Genomic DNA, 8,134 nt, shown 5'->3' on the forward strand with positions numbered 1-8,134 from the left:
ATACAGGGCGAGATAACTCAACCCCAAAAAAAAGAGAAAGAAACTAAACTAGGAACAGGAACGGGGAAAAACTCCTATCAAAAGCAAAAAGGAGTCCCCAAAACAAAAAGCATCAAGAGCGCCCCTCACTGGTCTTCATCAATAACCACTGAGAACGCTCGCATCATCTGCACGACCTCCATCGGGGTCCATACCAATAGCATCATAATCATAAGGGCTCTCCTCCTCGAAATGAGCCTCCATGTCACAGTGGCATCGATCTGCACAATCATCTAGAAAGAAAAACATATATAACAGAGTGTGAGCCCCACTGAGCTCGTGAGCAAAACATATTATCATGCATGCATATGCAATCACAAACCACATGATCCTACATGATATGCAAATCTAGATTATTTAATTAGCCACCTAACAACACAGCTAAGGCAGGTTAGTGCTACTACAATCCCCAATACATGTATCCCTTGTGCGGGCTTGATTACCCCTTCCCACGATACACCCATTGAGTTATCAGAGAGGACCAGTCAGCTCCAACGCACTAGTCCTTGGTCAGCCCGATCGGCCCTTTGTGATTGAACTTGTGAGGTAACCGACTCAAAATAATTTCTCCTTTTCGGTGCTTCCCGACCTGTAATTTGAGGATAAACTTTGTTTGGCATATAGCCATGATTTACCTATTGGTGCTTCCCAAGCTTGTAGCCCGAGGCTTCCCGGCATAATTGCCCTGGGGCATCCCAGCTGAGCTGAGGCTTCTCGGCTTAAACACCCGAGGTTTTATGGTAGTCCTCATAGTTATCCAACACCTTAACCCCTGTTGGCAAGGGTGCGTAGCACGGGTGATGAATCTCTAACCCCATGTCTATATGGCATCGTATGAGTTGGGCGGTGTCAACCGTATCACATACTATAGGCTACCACCGGCCTCATTTCCAAGCCAACTACGGCATCTAGTCTATCAATCACAATCATCATGATATATTCAATCAGAGTTGAACAACAGTCACACGATGTGTAATAATTGAGATATTTTAATTGAATAAGTAACACAGCATTATAATTAAAGAATTTAATTTGCGGGCATAAATAATATTGTTACACGTACATACACGATAACATTTCACTCACTTGGGTCTGGTTCTAGGAATTCAGTTGTAGTTTAAGTTTCGGCTGCATTCTGGCAGTAGGCCTTGAGCGCGGGATCAAATCCTAGATATAGATCAGAGATATGTCATTTAATATTTCAAACTTTTTTTGGATGTCCCAGGGTTGATCTAGGCTCACTGGGTTGACTCGGTGTACAGTTGGTCATCACTTGGAATTCTCTGGTGCATCATCCAGAGATTGTGGGCTAGGGGTAGAATGGTCATTTACCATAGTAGTACATGTTTCTAGGTCCAAAAAACCTCACAACACTGATTCCAACTTAACAGTGCTGCAGGACCAACACAGGTAGGGTTTCCAAGCCCTGCGGGGCCCACTAGGGTACCCAAGGTATTCATACGTGTGGACAGATGTGGGGAGGGGTATTTTGGTCATTTATCACCTCCCTAAACTGATTTGTGGTCCATGGGTGAAGATCCCCAAGTCATATCAGCAAAATTGCCAACTTCCATTCACTGGGCGATGTCTCTGGGTGATGTCTGCATCGCCCAGAGATTGCATAGAACGTGAACAAGCTGAGATTTGGCTGCATGCAAGGCTTAATTTACATATAATACAGTAATCCAAGGTTGTTACAGCTCAGGGCTGAGCTACATGCAGCCAGGGCACACAGATTTGAAGCCCTGATTGCATGTTCTTGGTGTAACAATGCAGTGCAGTCTGGCATAGCCTGGGTTTTGGTCTCAGATGTAAAACAGCCATGAAAAATTACCATAAAATGCTCAGATCCTTCATGCATCATGTTTGCATGTTGGATCTGAGATGATCCATGGCAGCCCCCAGCTGTTCTGGGCTACCAATGGACAGAAAGGCTTCAAAAACACAGAGAGATAAGGTGGTGAACAGTAGTAGCAATAGAACAGCTTCTCAAAGGTATGAATTTATACCTGAAATGTTTAGAGGGGCTACACGAACTGAGCCTTGGAGGCAGGGTGCTTCCCTTCCTTCTCTCCTCTTCCTTCCCTTCGTTTCCTCTTCTTCTCCTTCTCTTTTCTCTCTTTTCTTTCTTCTCCTTCTCTCCACGATTTCAATAGTGCCAAGAGCTCTAAATGAGCCTACGACACCCCTATTTATAGGAAAGCCTCTAAATGAGGCCTGTTTGGCTGCCTAAACCTCATTTGAAAATGCATTTTTAACCTGATTCTCTACCATTTTGGGCACTCAGGTGGGGTCCACAGGGATCCAAGGATATGAGGTGGTCCCCCAGACTCCCCTCAACCTATGGAGGGTGCCCATGTCCAGTATGGGTGGTCCCCACACATCTGTGCATTAAAATATTATATTTTTCCACTCTGGGCGATGTCTCGATGTCTGCATCGCCCAGAGATTACAGCAAGGTTGTTTCTCTTTGGGCTTGCATAGGGGTTTGACCCAGGGTCAGGGCCTTGCACCCACATGTCACCCAAGGCTTTTTACATAAATTTTTAGGGGTGGGACCCACATTCATGGAGAGGAGAGAGAGTACCTGGAGTCCACGTAGTACATTATGCTATGGGCTATGCAACTGTAGGGATCTGAAATCCATCTTCTGACAGGTATGTAGGAGGACATCCTTAGGGATTCTCCATTAAATTCAATCACTGGAGTGATACTCCATAGTGTGCTTGGATGCCTTGTCAGGGGTTCCTATCCTTTAATCAAAATTCCATTTAATCAGGGGCAGGGCTTGACATTTCTCCCCACCTTACAAAAATTTTGTCCTCGAAATTTGCTTACCTTGTAGCTCAAAGAGTTGAGGATACTTTTCTTTCATCTCTTCTTCACGTTTCCACGAAGCCTCTTCTATGGGATTGTTTCCCCATCGAACCTTTATGAAGGCGACCATGTGGTTATGAAGATTATGCTCTTTTCTGTCCAATATCTCTGTAGGCTGTTCTTCGTAGGTCATGTCCACGTCCAACTGTTTAGGTTCAGTTAAGAGTACATGTGTCAGGTTGTTGATGTATTTTCTTGGCATCGACACATGGAAAACATTGTGGACGCCTTGCAAAGATGGTGGTAATGCTAGTCGGTATGCTACGGGTCCCACTTTGTTGAGAATTTCATATGGATCGATGAATCTTGGGCTCAGCTTGCCCTTCTTGTTGAAGCGTAGCAATCCCTTTATTGGAGACACTCGAAGGAATACTTTTTCTCTGACATTAAATTCAATGTCCTTCCTTCGATTATCGGCATAACTTTTCCTCCTTGATTGGGCCGCCTTGATTTTCTCTCTAATGATATCCACCTTGTCACAGGTTGCTTGTATCATCTCTGGCCCGAGATATCTCTGTTCACCAACTTCGTCCCAATATAACGGGGTTCGGAACTTTCGGCCATAAAGAGCTTCAAACGGTGCCATGCCAATGGTGGAGTGGTGACTATTATTGTATGTAAATTCCACCAGGGGTATGTGAGCATCCCAACTGTCGTTCATTTCCAAGATGCAGGCTTTGAGCATGTCCTCCAAAGTCTGGATAGTTCTTTCTGATTGTCCGTTCGTCTACGGATGGAAGGCCATACTAAGATTTAGTTGAGACCCCAGTGCCTTTTGTAAATTTCTCCAAATCCTTGAGGTAAATCGAGGATCCCTATCAAATACAATACTGACAGGCATGCCATGTAAGTGGACTATGTTTTCTATATACAGTTGGGCAAGCTTCTCCATCGAGTAACTTAGTTTGATTGGTATGAAATGGGTTGCCCTTGTCAGTCCGTCTACAATCACCCAAATTGCACTCATCCCCTTCCTGGTGTTGGGCAGATTTCTCACAAAGTCCATAGTAATTCTTTCCCACTTCCATTCAGGTATAGGGAGTGGCTACAACAACCCATACGGTCGATGCCTCTCTGCCTTAATTTGTTGACAAGTGAGGCACTTAGACACGTATATCACTATGGTTTCCTTCATCCCAATCCACCAATAGTATTTCTTTAGATCCTTGTACATCTTCATGCTTCCGGGGTGGATTGTATAGGGTGAGTTGTGTGCCTCTTTAAGGATTCGGTCTTGGACATCATAATCGTTAGGCTCGCACAATCTGTCTCAAAACTTCAATGCACCATCATGGGCCAATGAAAAAGCTGGGTCCTTGTGGACTCCTTGTTGAACTTCCCAAATCATTTTGGCCAACTCAGGGTCCAATGGTTGCTTCACAATTACCTCCTCTCGTATCGACGGCTGTAAATCCATAGCTGCTAATTGTATAGGCATTCCTTCAATCACGAGTTCCAATCAAACTTTCGAGCTTCTTCTAACAACTGCTCGCTTATGACCAGGGAAGCGAGGGATGCAGATTGAGATTTTCTACTTAACGCATCCGCTACAACGTTGGCCTTGCCAGGGTGGTACTGGATCTCACAGTCATAATTGATCGTGTCGTTAATCGGTTAAAAATAAAACCCTAAACTAATCTAGCAAGTAGCAAGTAAGGGGTCGATCTACAGGGAACTGGAAGGCTAAATTACTAAGATGAAAGTGATGAAAATTAAAATGCAATAAATCTGATTTTAAACTAAAAACAAAAGAAACAAATCTAAACTAACAATGCTGTGCAAATACTGGAGAAGACTATCTTTAGGGTTCGAATCCCCAATGAGTAGCTATTCAATTCGGTTGCATGCTTCGGTTTATTATAACCACAGGCCTAATAATACCATAGAATGTAGGGTTCCTCCTAGGTATGGACTATCTTGACGAGTATTATCATCCTTCGCTTATAGGGCTTGGCACGCTTAGTTCGTTCAGCTATAATCCATCATCGGTACAACCACATAAGAACAAAATACCATTGCTTGAATGAAAATAATGAATCACAGAAACAGAATTTTCCAACTAAATACATCGATTAAAATCATCCAAACAGGGATGGGGTCTCAACATCAAGCAATCAAGCATACAAACCAGAATTTTAAATAACAAACATCATTAGTTCATCTGCCCTAAAGATAGAAAAAACTTAGCCAATCATGGTGGAAGGCGACAAAAGGCAGCAATGGCGACAACGATCCATGAAGACAAAGCTGGAACAATGATCCTCCTCCTCTCCTTCTTGTCAAACCCAAGATCCAAAAATAAAACAAAAAACAAAGAAACAAAAGAAGAAAGATGAAATAAGAAGAAGAAGAGAAGAGGGCACGACTAATGGCTATGGGAATTGAATGGGAATTCCTTTGAATGGCAATCTGTCCATGGGTTTTATATCTATTGGTGTTTTAAAAAAAAAATCTAATAATAAAACCAAAGAAAAATAAAGCCTGAGAGATAGAGACAATGAGGGATATATAAAATCCGTGAGGGATTTGGATAGAAGAGATATAAGAGGAGGGATAGAGAAGTGGAATAGAATTAGGAAAGGTGGGGCCCGTGAGGGATTTGAGAGGGAGAGGGAGAGAGAGAATTGAAGTTGGAGAGACAGAGAGATTAAATCGTAGTAGATGAGAGAGAGATCTTAGGGAGGAGAGAGAGTTTAATCTAAATTCTCAATTTGATCAAAATTCTCTTTTTGAGAATATCTCTCCTTCTTGGTTCCGGGTGGACCTAACCTCAGAATTAAAGTTGCTCCAATTAATATTCCGGACGGTATGAGCCTAATATCGGATATCTTCTAAAAATTTTTTAATTTTATAAAATTATGATTATGCCCTTGGATCTTCAATGAAACTTCATCGCATGAATGGACTCCAAAACCAATGCGTACTTTTAATGCAACATGTCCATCTTGCTCAGAATTCAGCCATCTTCGTAACCATGAAAAGAAACCGGTAAAGTTTACGTGTAAATTAGAAGATATGATGTCTGATAGTCTAGAATCGCATAAAATACCCCTGTACCCTAAAAAATACAGAAAATACCCAAGGTAGCTCCATTCTAAGCAGATAACATGCATAATTAAATGGAATAATTTCACGCATAAATGTGCTCATCAAATACCCCCACACTTAGATTTCGCTAGTCCTCGAGCAAAAAGAAAATAAAGAAAACAACAAAATAAAACCTAACTCACTTTCGTAGGACTCACGGTTGCACTTAGCATGTGCAACAAGTCTTTAAACCCCTAGGTTACCCCTAGTGGATGAGTGTTGTCTCGTGACTGTTTGTAGGGAATATACACACAAAATTCATGATGCAAGTTTAAAATTTGACTATAGGTAAGAAGCACACACCAAACCCGAAACTAAGATGCCCTACTTATGATCAAGAAGACAAAGGTACCCCCACACTTGAGCTCTTTATTACCCAGTATTGATTCTAGCAACAGGTACACATCCTAATTAGGGAATCTCCCCATATCTTCCAAACACCAACTTACCTAAGGTAAGACCACTCATGATGTCGAGGGTACCAAGGACTTTAGGCTTCGGAGCATTTTTTACCATACAATTGTACCAAGGCAATGACATTTCTTCTCCTCTCTCTTTTTTTTTTTTGTTGTTTTTTTTTCACAATGAACTCCATTTGTTACTCCACTACTGTTCCTCAAATGCCATGCAGGGTCACTACACAAGACACCTGAGCTACTTGGTAGCTTTGTTTCTTACATATATCTATAAGGATAGTGATGCTAGAGTTCTTTTTCAGAGATTTCACCCCAAGGAGTTTTGATCAAGTCACCTTGCTTCCTCAGGCGGAGTGCCCTGTCTAGCTCCAAGGAATTCAACTCTTACTTGTTATCTTTTTATTTTTTTATTACGTGATTCTCAAATCCTTGCAATGTTCTGGCTTTTTAAGCTTTCTAGAAGGCTCATGTAATGAGCTTTAAGCCAACCACTCCCAAGCCAGATGGCTTTAGGGGATTGAGTGTGAAACACTCCTCGGGCGTACTCACTCAAACCAAAAAGGCTACAAGTCCGAACAGGATTCAAGAATACAAGTAATAATAACCTAACAGGCCACTCCAACCATTTTACGTGAGACTCCGGGCTTGTGGCCTAGATGCCCCGGTTACTAAGTTGAAGCAACAGGACTAAACTCTCATGAAATTTTTTTTTTTTTTAAATTTTATGCCATGCCAAAACTAAACTTGGTCTCAGCTCCTAACCAAAAGCTCAAAGAAACACAAAACAGCCAAGTGGCCTGTCCCTTCGACAAGATGGGGCTCTTATTGTCTGAGTCAAAACCCACTGTAGGATACATACTAGCTACTGTCCTCTCAATAGGGTTTTCATTACTTCAGATTAGGGTTCCTAAGTCTCTTTCTCCCGCATTTCGCATCAAAGTAATAGAGAGACATGTAAAACTTACCAAAAGCCAAAAAATAAAAATCTGCCAATCGGTCTCACACCCCCCCACACTTAAAGTATGCAGTGTCCTCAATGCATGCAAAAGAATAAAAACAGGTTAAGTGAAGCAGTGTACCAGAAATCAGCAATATACGACAGAATAGTGCATCCAGCAAGCAGTAGTAGTTACCTACAAAAAAAACAAAAACAAACAAACACAAAAACAAAAGTACTAAAGAAAGAAAAAAAAAATAGTGGGCTGCCTCCCAAGAGCGCTAAGTTTAACGTCTTCAGCCAGACGACAGAGTGACTCACGGAGGGTCAAGGATCAAATCATACCAAGGAGTTGGTTTAGAAGAAGGTTGGGGAGATGTAACCAAAGGAGGAAGCGGCTCAAACCCAACTATCTAGGGTGGCTGTTCTAAAGAGGGTGAGGAATCTAGCAAAGTATGCACCTCTTTAGTGTATGCCTCAGACTCATCTCCATAGTGCTGCAAAGGGTCATCAATAAGCATGTGTGAAGTGTGATCAGCCACAACTTCATCTAATAAATCCAATGCAAAACACTCTTCCTCTCAAATGGAACCTAAGGATGCATTGAAGATGTTGAGCCTAAGCTTCTTATTCCCAAAAGAGATGTCCATGGCACCCGATCTACAATTTATGCAAGCATTTACAGTAGCTAAGAGCAGGTGCCCTAAAATGATAGGGGGAAGCTTGGCTGTGGTGACTATATCCATAACCAGGACAAGTAAGTCCACAAGAAAGTATA

This window comes from Telopea speciosissima, chromosome 1, assembly GCF_018873765.1.
Source record: "Telopea speciosissima isolate NSW1024214 ecotype Mountain lineage chromosome 1, Tspe_v1, whole genome shotgun sequence".
Classification (NCBI taxonomy): Eukaryota; Viridiplantae; Streptophyta; class Magnoliopsida; order Proteales; family Proteaceae; genus Telopea; species Telopea speciosissima.